Raw genomic sequence first — 11,386 nt, 5'->3', positions numbered from 1 at the left:
TTCGAGCTTTTGGTTAGTCAGTAAGGAACGCGAAGGCGGGCCGGCGAGGAAAAAGCCTTTCACTGAGGTGGTTCGACTATCTATTTCGAGCTTTTGGTTAGTCAGTAAGGAACGCGAAGGCGGGCCGGCGAGGAAAAAGCCTTTCACTGAGGTGGTTCGACTATCTATTTCGAGCTTTTGGTTAGTCAGTAAGGAACGCGAAGGCGGGCCGGCGAGGAAAAAGCCTTTCACTGAGGTGGTTCGACTATCTATTTCGAGCTTTTGGTTAGTCAGTAAGGAACGCGAAGGCGGGCCGGCGAGGAAAAAGCCTTTCACTGAGGTGGTTCGACTATCTATTTCGAGCTTTTGGTTAGTCAGTAAGGAACGCGAAGGCGGGCCGGCGAGGAAAAAGCCTTTCACTGAGGTGGTTCGACTATCTATTTCGAGCTTTTGGTTAGTCAGTAAGGAACGCGAAGGCGGGCCGGCGAGGAAAAAGCCTTTCACTGAGGTGGTTCGACTATCTATTTCGAGCTTTTGGTTAGTCAGTAAGGAACGCGAAGGCGGGCCGGCGAGGAAAAAGCCTTTCACTGAGGTGGTTCGACTATCTATTTCGAGCTTTTGGTTAGTCAGTAAGGAACGCGAAGGCGGGCCGGCGAGGAAAAAGCCTTTCACTGAGGTGGTTCGACTATCTATTTCGAGCTTTTGGTTAGTCAGTAAGGAACGCGAAGGCGGGCCGGCGAGGAAAAAGCCTTTCACTGAGGTGGTTCGACTATCTATTTCGAGCTTTTGGTTAGTCAGTAAGGAACGCGAAGGCGGGCCGGCGAGGAAAAAGCCTTTCACTGAGGTGGTTCGAATATCTATTTCGAGCTTTTGGTTAGTCAGTAAGGAACGCGAAGGCGGGCCGGCGAGGAAAAAGCCTTTCACTGAGGTGGTTCGACTATCTATTTCGAGCTTTTGGTTAGTCAGTAAGGAACGCGAAGGCGGGCCGGCGAGGAAAAAGCCTTTCACTGAGGTGGTTCGACTATCTATTTCGAGCTTTTGGTTAGTCAGTAAGGAACGCGAAGGCGGGCCGGCGAGGAAAAAGCCTTTCACTGAGGTGGTTCGACTATCTATTTCGAGCTTTTGGTTAGTCAGTAAGGAACGCGAAGGCGGGCCGGCGAGGAAAAAGCCTTTCACTGAGGTGGTTCGACTATCTATTTCGAGCTTTTGGTTAGTCAGTAAGGAACGCGAAGGCGGGCCGGCGAGGAAAAAGCCTTTCACTGAGGTGGTTCGACTATCTATTTCGAGCTTTTGGTTAGTCAGTAAGGAACGCGAAGGCGGGCCGGCGAGGAAAAAGCCTTTCACTGAGGTGGTTCGACTATCTATTTCGAGCTTTTGGTTAGTCAGTAAGGAACGCGAAGGCGGGCCGGCGAGGAAAAAGCCTTTCACTGAGGTGGTTCGACTATCTATTTCGAGCTTTTGGTTAGTCAGTAAGGAACGCGAAGGCGGGCCGGCGAGGAAAAAGCCTTTCACTGAGGTGGTTCGACTATCTATTTCGAGCTTTTGGTTAGTCAGTAAGGAACGCGAAGGCGGGCCGGCGAGGAAAAAGCCTTTCACTGAGGTGGTTCGACTATCTATTTCGAGCTTTTGGTTAGTCAGTAAGGAACGCGAAGGCGGGCCGGCGAGGAAAAAGCCTTTCACTGAGGTGGTTCGACTATCTATTTCGAGCTTTTGGTTAGTCAGTAAGGAACGCGAAGGCGGGCCGGCGAGGAAAAAGCCTTTCACTGAGGTGGTTCGACTATCTATTTCGAGCTTTTGGTTAGTCAGTAAGGAACGCGAAGGCGGGCCGGCGAGGAAAAAGCCTTTCACTGAGGTGGTTCGACTATCTATTTCGAGCTTTTGGTTAGTCAGTAAGGAACGCGAAGGCGGGCCGGCGAGGAAAAAGCCTTTCACTGAGGTGGTTCGACTATCTATTTCGAGCTTTTGGTTAGTCAGTAAGGAACGCGAAGGCGGGCCGGCGAGGAAAAAGCCTTTCACTGAGGTGGTTCGACTATCTATTTCGAGCTTTTGGTTAGTCAGTAAGGAACGCGAAGGCGGGCCGGCGAGGAAAAAGCCTTTCACTGAGGTGGTTCGACTATCTATTTCGAGCTTTTGGTTAGTCAGTAAGGAACGCGAAGGCGGGCCGGCGAGGAAAAAGCCTTTCACTGAGGTGGTTCGACTATCTATTTCGAGCTTTTGGTTAGTCAGTAAGGAACGCGAAGGCGGGCCGGCGAGGAAAAAGCCTTTCACTGAGGTGGTTCGACTATCTATTTCGAGCTTTTGGTTAGTCAGTAAGGAACGCGAAGGCGGGCCGGCGAGGAAAAAGCCTTTCACTGAGGTGGTTCGACTATCTATTTCGAGCTTTTGGTTAGTCAGTAAGGAACGCGAAGGCGGGCCGGCGAGGAAAAAGCCTTTCACTGAGGTGGTTCGACTATCTATTTCGAGCTTTTGGTTAGTCAGTAAGGAACGCGAAGGCGGGCCGGCGAGGAAAAAGCCTTTCACTGAGGTGGTTCGACTATCTATTTCGAGCTTTTGGTTAGTCAGTAAGGAACGCGAAGGCGGGCCGGCGAGGAAAAAGCGACCCGCGGAACAGAGGGAAACCGAGACTGCCTTCCGCTTCGTTACTGAGGTGGTTCGACTATCTATTTCGAGCTTTTGGTTAGTCAGTAAGGAACGCGAAGGCGGGCCGGCGAGGAAAAAGCCTTTCACTGAGGTGGTTCGACTATCTATTTCGAGCTTTTGGTTAGTCAGTAAGGAACGCGAAGGCGGGCCGGCGAGGAAAAAGCCTTTCACTGAGGTGGTTCGACTATCTATTTCGAGCTTTTGGTTAGTCAGTAAGGAACGCGAAGGCGGGCCGGCGAGGAAAAAGCCTTTCACTGAGGTGGTTCGACTATCTATTTCGAGCTTTTGGTTAGTCAGTAAGGAACGCGAAGGCGGGCCGGCGAGGAAAAAGCGACCCGCGGAACAGAGGGAAACCGAGACTGCCTTCCGCTTCGTTACTGAGGTGGTTCGACTATCTATTTCGAGCTTTTGGTTAGTCAGTAAGGAACGCGAAGGCGGGCCGGCGAGGAAAAAGCCTTTCACTGAGGTGGTTCGACTATCTATTTCGAGCTTTTGGTTAGTCAGTAAGGAACGCGAAGGCGGGCCGGCGAGGAAAAAGCGACCCGCGGAACAGAGGGAAACCGAGACTGCCTTCCGCTTCGTTACTGAGGTGGTTCGACTATCTATTTCGAGCTTTTGGTTAGTCAGTAAGGAACGCGAAGGCGGGCCGGCGAGGAAAAAGCCTTTCACTGAGGTGGTTCGACTATCTATTTCGAGCTTTTGGTTAGTCAGTAAGGAACGCGAAGGCGGGCCGGCGAGGAAAAAGCGACCCGCGGAACAGAGGGAAACCGAGACTGCCTTCCGCTTCGTTACTGAGGTGGTTCGACTATCTATTTCGAGCTTTTGGTTAGTCAGTAAGGAACGCGAAGGCGGGCCGGCGAGGAAAAAGCCTTTCACTGAGGTGGTTCGACTATCTATTTCGAGCTTTTGGTTAGTCAGTAAGGAACGCGAAGGCGGGCCGGCGAGGAAAAAGCGACCCGCGGAACAGAGGGAAACCGAGACTGCCTTCCGCTTCGTTACTGAGGTGGTTCGACTATCTATTTCGAGCTTTTGGTTAGTCAGTAAGGAACGCGAAGGCGGGCCGGCGAGGAAAAAGCCTTTCACTGAGGTGGTTCGACTATCTATTTCGAGCTTTTGGTTAGTCAGTAAGGAACGCGAAGGCGGGCCGGCGAGGAAAAAGCGACCCGCGGAACAGAGGGAAACCGAGACTGCCTTCCGCTTCGTTACTGAGGTGGTTCGACTATCTATTTCGAGCTTTTGGTTAGTCAGTAAGGAACGCGAAGGCGGGCCGGCGAGGAAAAAGCCTTTCACTGAGGTGGTTCGACTATCTATTTCGAGCTTTTGGTTAGTCAGTAAGGAACGCGAAGGCGGGCCGGCGAGGAAAAAGCGACCCGCGGAACAGAGGGAAACCGAGACTGCCTTCCGCTTCGTTACTGAGGTGGTTCGACTATCTATTTCGAGCTTTTGGTTAGTCAGTAAGGAACGCGAAGGCGGGCCGGCGAGGAAAAAGCCTTTCACTGAGGTGGTTCGACTATCTATTTCGAGCTTTTGGTTAGTCAGTAAGGAACGCGAAGGCGGGCCGGCGAGGAAAAAGCGACCCGCGGAACAGAGGGAAACCGAGACTGCCTTCCGCTTCGTTACTGAGGTGGTTCGACTATCTATTTCGAGCTTTTGGTTAGTCAGTAAGGAACGCGAAGGCGGGCCGGCGAGGAAAAAGCCTTTCACTGAGGTGGTTCGACTATCTATTTCGAGCTTTTGGTTAGTCAGTAAGGAACGCGAAGGCGGGCCGGCGAGGAAAAAGCGACCCGCGGAACAGAGGGAAACCGAGACTGCCTTCCGCTTCGTTACTGAGGTGGTTCGACTATCTATTTCGAGCTTTTGGTTAGTCAGTAAGGAACGCGAAGGCGGGCCGGCGAGGAAAAAGCCTTTCACTGAGGTGGTTCGACTATCTATTTCGAGCTTTTGGTTAGTCAGTAAGGAACGCGAAGGCGGGCCGGCGAGGAAAAAGCGACCCGCGGAACAGAGGGAAACCGAGACTGCCTTCCGCTTCGTTACTGAGGTGGTTCGACTATCTATTTCGAGCTTTTGGTTAGTCAGTAAGGAACGCGAAGGCGGGCCGGCGAGGAAAAAGCCTTTCACTGAGGTGGTTCGACTATCTATTTCGAGCTTTTGGTTAGTCAGTAAGGAACGCGAAGGCGGGCCGGCGAGGAAAAAGCGACCCGCGGAACAGAGGGAAACCGAGACTGCCTTCCGCTTCGTTACTGAGGTGGTTCGACTATCTATTTCGAGCTTTTGGTTAGTCAGTAAGGAACGCGAAGGCGGGCCGGCGAGGAAAAAGCCTTTCACTGAGGTGGTTCGACTATCTATTTCGAGCTTTTGGTTAGTCAGTAAGGAACGCGAAGGCGGGCCGGCGAGGAAAAAGCGACCCGCGGAACAGAGGGAAACCGAGACTGCCTTCCGCTTCGTTACTGAGGTGGTTCGACTATCTATTTCGAGCTTTTGGTTAGTCAGTAAGGAACGCGAAGGCGGGCCGGCGAGGAAAAAGCCTTTCACTGAGGTGGTTCGACTATCTATTTCGAGCTTTTGGTTAGTCAGTAAGGAACGCGAAGGCGGGCCGGCGAGGAAAAAGCGACCCGCGGAACAGAGGGAAACCGAGACTGCCTTCCGCTTCGTTACTGAGGTGGTTCGACTATCTATTTCGAGCTTTTGGTTAGTCAGTAAGGAACGCGAAGGCGGGCCGGCGAGGAAAAAGCCTTTCACTGAGGTGGTTCGACTATCTATTTCGAGCTTTTGGTTAGTCAGTAAGGAACGCGAAGGCGGGCCGGCGAGGAAAAAGCGACCCGCGGAACAGAGGGAAACCGAGACTGCCTTCCGCTTCGTTACTGAGGTGGTTCGACTATCTATTTCGAGCTTTTGGTTAGTCAGTAAGGAACGCGAAGGCGGGCCGGCGAGGAAAAAGCCTTTCACTGAGGTGGTTCGACTATCTATTTCGAGCTTTTGGTTAGTCAGTAAGGAACGCGAAGGCGGGCCGGCGAGGAAAAAGCGACCCGCGGAACAGAGGGAAACCGAGACTGCCTTCCGCTTCGTTACTGAGGTGGTTCGACTATCTATTTCGAGCTTTTGGTTAGTCAGTAAGGAACGCGAAGGCGGGCCGGCGAGGAAAAAGCCTTTCACTGAGGTGGTTCGACTATCTATTTCGAGCTTTTGGTTAGTCAGTAAGGAACGCGAAGGCGGGCCGGCGAGGAAAAAGCGACCCGCGGAACAGAGGGAAACCGAGACTGCCTTCCGCTTCGTTACTGAGGTGGTTCGACTATCTATTTCGAGCTTTTGGTTAGTCAGTAAGGAACGCGAAGGCGGGCCGGCGAGGAAAAAGCCTTTCACTGAGGTGGTTCGACTATCTATTTCGAGCTTTTGGTTAGTCAGTAAGGAACGCGAAGGCGGGCCGGCGAGGAAAAAGCGACCCGCGGAACAGAGGGAAACCGAGACTGCCTTCCGCTTCGTTACTGAGGTGGTTCGACTATCTATTTCGAGCTTTTGGTTAGTCAGTAAGGAACGCGAAGGCGGGCCGGCGAGGAAAAAGCCTTTCACTGAGGTGGTTCGACTATCTATTTCGAGCTTTTGGTTAGTCAGTAAGGAACGCGAAGGCGGGCCGGCGAGGAAAAAGCGACCCGCGGAACAGAGGGAAACCGAGACTGCCTTCCGCTTCGTTACTGAGGTGGTTCGACTATCTATTTCGAGCTTTTGGTTAGTCAGTAAGGAACGCGAAGGCGGGCCGGCGAGGAAAAAGCCTTTCACTGAGGTGGTTCGACTATCTATTTCGAGCTTTTGGTTAGTCAGTAAGGAACGCGAAGGCGGGCCGGCGAGGAAAAAGCGACCCGCGGAACAGAGGGAAACCGAGACTGCCTTCCGCTTCGTTACTGAGGTGGTTCGACTATCTATTTCGAGCTTTTGGTTAGTCAGTAAGGAACGCGAAGGCGGGCCGGCGAGGAAAAAGCCTTTCACTGAGGTGGTTCGACTATCTATTTCGAGCTTTTGGTTAGTCAGTAAGGAACGCGAAGGCGGGCCGGCGAGGAAAAAGCGACCCGCGGAACAGAGGGAAACCGAGACTGCCTTCCGCTTCGTTACTGAGGTGGTTCGACTATCTATTTCGAGCTTTTGGTTAGTCAGTAAGGAACGCGAAGGCGGGCCGGCGAGGAAAAAGCCTTTCACTGAGGTGGTTCGACTATCTATTTCGAGCTTTTGGTTAGTCAGTAAGGAACGCGAAGGCGGGCCGGCGAGGAAAAAGCGACCCGCGGAACAGAGGGAAACCGAGACTGCCTTCCGCTTCGTTACTGAGGTGGTTCGACTATCTATTTCGAGCTTTTGGTTAGTCAGTAAGGAACGCGAAGGCGGGCCGGCGAGGAAAAAGCCTTTCACTGAGGTGGTTCGACTATCTATTTCGAGCTTTTGGTTAGTCAGTAAGGAACGCGAAGGCGGGCCGGCGAGGAAAAAGCGACCCGCGGAACAGAGGGAAACCGAGACTGCCTTCCGCTTCGTTACTGAGGTGGTTCGACTATCTATTTCGAGCTTTTGGTTAGTCAGTAAGGAACGCGAAGGCGGGCCGGCGAGGAAAAAGCCTTTCACTGAGGTGGTTCGACTATCTATTTCGAGCTTTTGGTTAGTCAGTAAGGAACGCGAAGGCGGGCCGGCGAGGAAAAAGCGACCCGCGGAACAGAGGGAAACCGAGACTGCCTTCCGCTTCGTTACTGAGGTGGTTCGACTATCTATTTCGAGCTTTTGGTTAGTCAGTAAGGAACGCGAAGGCGGGCCGGCGAGGAAAAAGCCTTTCACTGAGGTGGTTCGACTATCTATTTCGAGCTTTTGGTTAGTCAGTAAGGAACGCGAAGGCGGGCCGGCGAGGAAAAAGCGACCCGCGGAACAGAGGGAAACCGAGACTGCCTTCCGCTTCGTTACTGAGGTGGTTCGACTATCTATTTCGAGCTTTTGGTTAGTCAGTAAGGAACGCGAAGGCGGGCCGGCGAGGAAAAAGCCTTTCACTGAGGTGGTTCGACTATCTATTTCGAGCTTTTGGTTAGTCAGTAAGGAACGCGAAGGCGGGCCGGCGAGGAAAAAGCGACCCGCGGAACAGAGGGAAACCGAGACTGCCTTCCGCTTCGTTACTGAGGTGGTTCGACTATCTATTTCGAGCTTTTGGTTAGTCAGTAAGGAACGCGAAGGCGGGCCGGCGAGGAAAAAGCCTTTCACTGAGGTGGTTCGACTATCTATTTCGAGCTTTTGGTTAGTCAGTAAGGAACGCGAAGGCGGGCCGGCGAGGAAAAAGCGACCCGCGGAACAGAGGGAAACCGAGACTGCCTTCCGCTTCGTTACTGAGGTGGTTCGACTATCTATTTCGAGCTTTTGGTTAGTCAGTAAGGAACGCGAAGGCGGGCCGGCGAGGAAAAAGCCTTTCACTGAGGTGGTTCGACTATCTATTTCGAGCTTTTGGTTAGTCAGTAAGGAACGCGAAGGCGGGCCGGCGAGGAAAAAGCGACCCGCGGAACAGAGGGAAACCGAGACTGCCTTCCGCTTCGTTACTGAGGTGGTTCGACTATCTATTTCGAGCTTTTGGTTAGTCAGTAAGGAACGCGAAGGCGGGCCGGCGAGGAAAAAGCCTTTCACTGAGGTGGTTCGACTATCTATTTCGAGCTTTTGGTTAGTCAGTAAGGAACGCGAAGGCGGGCCGGCGAGGAAAAAGCGACCCGCGGAACAGAGGGAAACCGAGACTGCCTTCCGCTTCGTTACTGAGGTGGTTCGACTATCTATTTCGAGCTTTTGGTTAGTCAGTAAGGAACGCGAAGGCGGGCCGGCGAGGAAAAAGCCTTTCACTGAGGTGGTTCGACTATCTATTTCGAGCTTTTGGTTAGTCAGTAAGGAACGCGAAGGCGGGCCGGCGAGGAAAAAGCGACCCGCGGAACAGAGGGAAACCGAGACTGCCTTCCGCTTCGTTACTGAGGTGGTTCGACTATCTATTTCGAGCTTTTGGTTAGTCAGTAAGGAACGCGAAGGCGGGCCGGCGAGGAAAAAGCCTTTCACTGAGGTGGTTCGACTATCTATTTCGAGCTTTTGGTTAGTCAGTAAGGAACGCGAAGGCGGGCCGGCGAGGAAAAAGCGACCCGCGGAACAGAGGGAAACCGAGACTGCCTTCCGCTTCGTTACTGAGGTGGTTCGACTATCTATTTCGAGCTTTTGGTTAGTCAGTAAGGAACGCGAAGGCGGGCCGGCGAGGAAAAAGCCTTTCACTGAGGTGGTTCGACTATCTATTTCGAGCTTTTGGTTAGTCAGTAAGGAACGCGAAGGCGGGCCGGCGAGGAAAAAGCGACCCGCGGAACAGAGGGAAACCGAGACTGCCTTCCGCTTCGTTACTGAGGTGGTTCGACTATCTATTTCGAGCTTTTGGTTAGTCAGTAAGGAACGCGAAGGCGGGCCGGCGAGGAAAAAGCCTTTCACTGAGGTGGTTCGACTATCTATTTCGAGCTTTTGGTTAGTCAGTAAGGAACGCGAAGGCGGGCCGGCGAGGAAAAAGCGACCCGCGGAACAGAGGGAAACCGAGACTGCCTTCCGCTTCGTTACTGAGGTGGTTCGACTATCTATTTCGAGCTTTTGGTTAGTCAGTAAGGAACGCGAAGGCGGGCCGGCGAGGAAAAAGCCTTTCACTGAGGTGGTTCGACTATCTATTTCGAGCTTTTGGTTAGTCAGTAAGGAACGCGAAGGCGGGCCGGCGAGGAAAAAGCGACCCGCGGAACAGAGGGAAACCGAGACTGCCTTCCGCTTCGTTACTGAGGTGGTTCGACTATCTATTTCGAGCTTTTGGTTAGTCAGTAAGGAACGCGAAGGCGGGCCGGCGAGGAAAAAGCCTTTCACTGAGGTGGTTCGACTATCTATTTCGAGCTTTTGGTTAGTCAGTAAGGAACGCGAAGGCGGGCCGGCGAGGAAAAAGCGACCCGCGGAACAGAGGGAAACCGAGACTGCCTTCCGCTTCGTTACTGAGGTGGTTCGACTATCTATTTCGAGCTTTTGGTTAGTCAGTAAGGAACGCGAAGGCGGGCCGGCGAGGAAAAAGCCTTTCACTGAGGTGGTTCGACTATCTATTTCGAGCTTTTGGTTAGTCAGTAAGGAACGCGAAGGCGGGCCGGCGAGGAAAAAGCGACCCGCGGAACAGAGGGAAACCGAGACTGCCTTCCGCTTCGTTACTGAGGTGGTTCGACTATCTATTTCGAGCTTTTGGTTAGTCAGTAAGGAACGCGAAGGCGGGCCGGCGAGGAAAAAGCCTTTCACTGAGGTGGTTCGACTATCTATTTCGAGCTTTTGGTTAGTCAGTAAGGAACGCGAAGGCGGGCCGGCGAGGAAAAAGCGACCCGCGGAACAGAGGGAAACCGAGACTGCCTTCCGCTTCGTTACTGAGGTGGTTCGACTATCTATTTCGAGCTTTTGGTTAGTCAGTAAGGAACGCGAAGGCGGGCCGGCGAGGAAAAAGCCTTTCACTGAGGTGGTTCGACTATCTATTTCGAGCTTTTGGTTAGTCAGTAAGGAACGCGAAGGCGGGCCGGCGAGGAAAAAGCGACCCGCGGAACAGAGGGAAACCGAGACTGCCTTCCGCTTCGTTACTGAGGTGGTTCGACTATCTATTTCGAGCTTTTGGTTAGTCAGTAAGGAACGCGAAGGCGGGCCGGCGAGGAAAAAGCCTTTCACTGAGGTGGTTCGACTATCTATTTCGAGCTTTTGGTTAGTCAGTAAGGAACGCGAAGGCGGGCCGGCGAGGAAAAAGCGACCCGCGGAACAGAGGGAAACCGAGACTGCCTTCCGCTTCGTTACTGAGGTGGTTCGACTATCTATTTCGAGCTTTTGGTTAGTCAGTAAGGAACGCGAAGGCGGGCCGGCGAGGAAAAAGCCTTTCACTGAGGTGGTTCGACTATCTATTTCGAGCTTTTGGTTAGTCAGTAAGGAACGCGAAGGCGGGCCGGCGAGGAAAAAGCGACCCGCGGAACAGAGGGAAACCGAGACTGCCTTCCGCTTCGTTACTGAGGTGGTTCGACTATCTATTTCGAGCTTTTGGTTAGTCAGTAAGGAACGCGAAGGCGGGCCGGCGAGGAAAAAGCCTTTCACTGAGGTGGTTCGACTATCTATTTCGAGCTTTTGGTTAGTCAGTAAGGAACGCGAAGGCGGGCCGGCGAGGAAAAAGCGACCCGCGGAACAGAGGGAAACCGAGACTGCCTTCCGCTTCGTTACTGAGGTGGTTCGACTATCTATTTCGAGCTTTTGGTTAGTCAGTAAGGAACGCGAAGGCGGGCCGGCGAGGAAAAAGCCTTTCACTGAGGTGGTTCGACTATCTATTTCGAGCTTTTGGTTAGTCAGTAAGGAACGCGAAGGCGGGCCGGCGAGGAAAAAGCGACCCGCGGAACAGAGGGAAACCGAGACTGCCTTCCGCTTCGTTACTGAGGTGGTTCGACTATCTATTTCGAGCTTTTGGTTAGTCAGTAAGGAACGCGAAGGCGGGCCGGCGAGGAAAAAGCCTTTCACTGAGGTGGTTCGACTATCTATTTCGAGCTTTTGGTTAGTCAGTAAGGAACGCGAAGGCGGGCCGGCGAGGAAAAAGCGACCCGCGGAACAGAGGGAAACCGAGACTGCCTTCCGCTTCGTTACTGAGGTGGTTCGACTATCTATTTCGAGCTTTTGGTTAGTCAGTAAGGAACGCGAAGGCGGGCCGGCGAGGAAAAAGCCTTTCACTGAGGTGGTTCGACTATCTATTTCG

The sequence above is a fragment of the Leiobunum rupestre genome, chromosome 3 (genome assembly GCF_980474605.1).
Source record: "Leiobunum rupestre chromosome 3, qqLeiRupe1.1.hap1, whole genome shotgun sequence".
NCBI classification, from domain to species: Eukaryota; Metazoa; Arthropoda; class Arachnida; order Opiliones; family Sclerosomatidae; genus Leiobunum; species Leiobunum rupestre.
Note: the sequence above shows the minus strand (reverse complement) of the source record.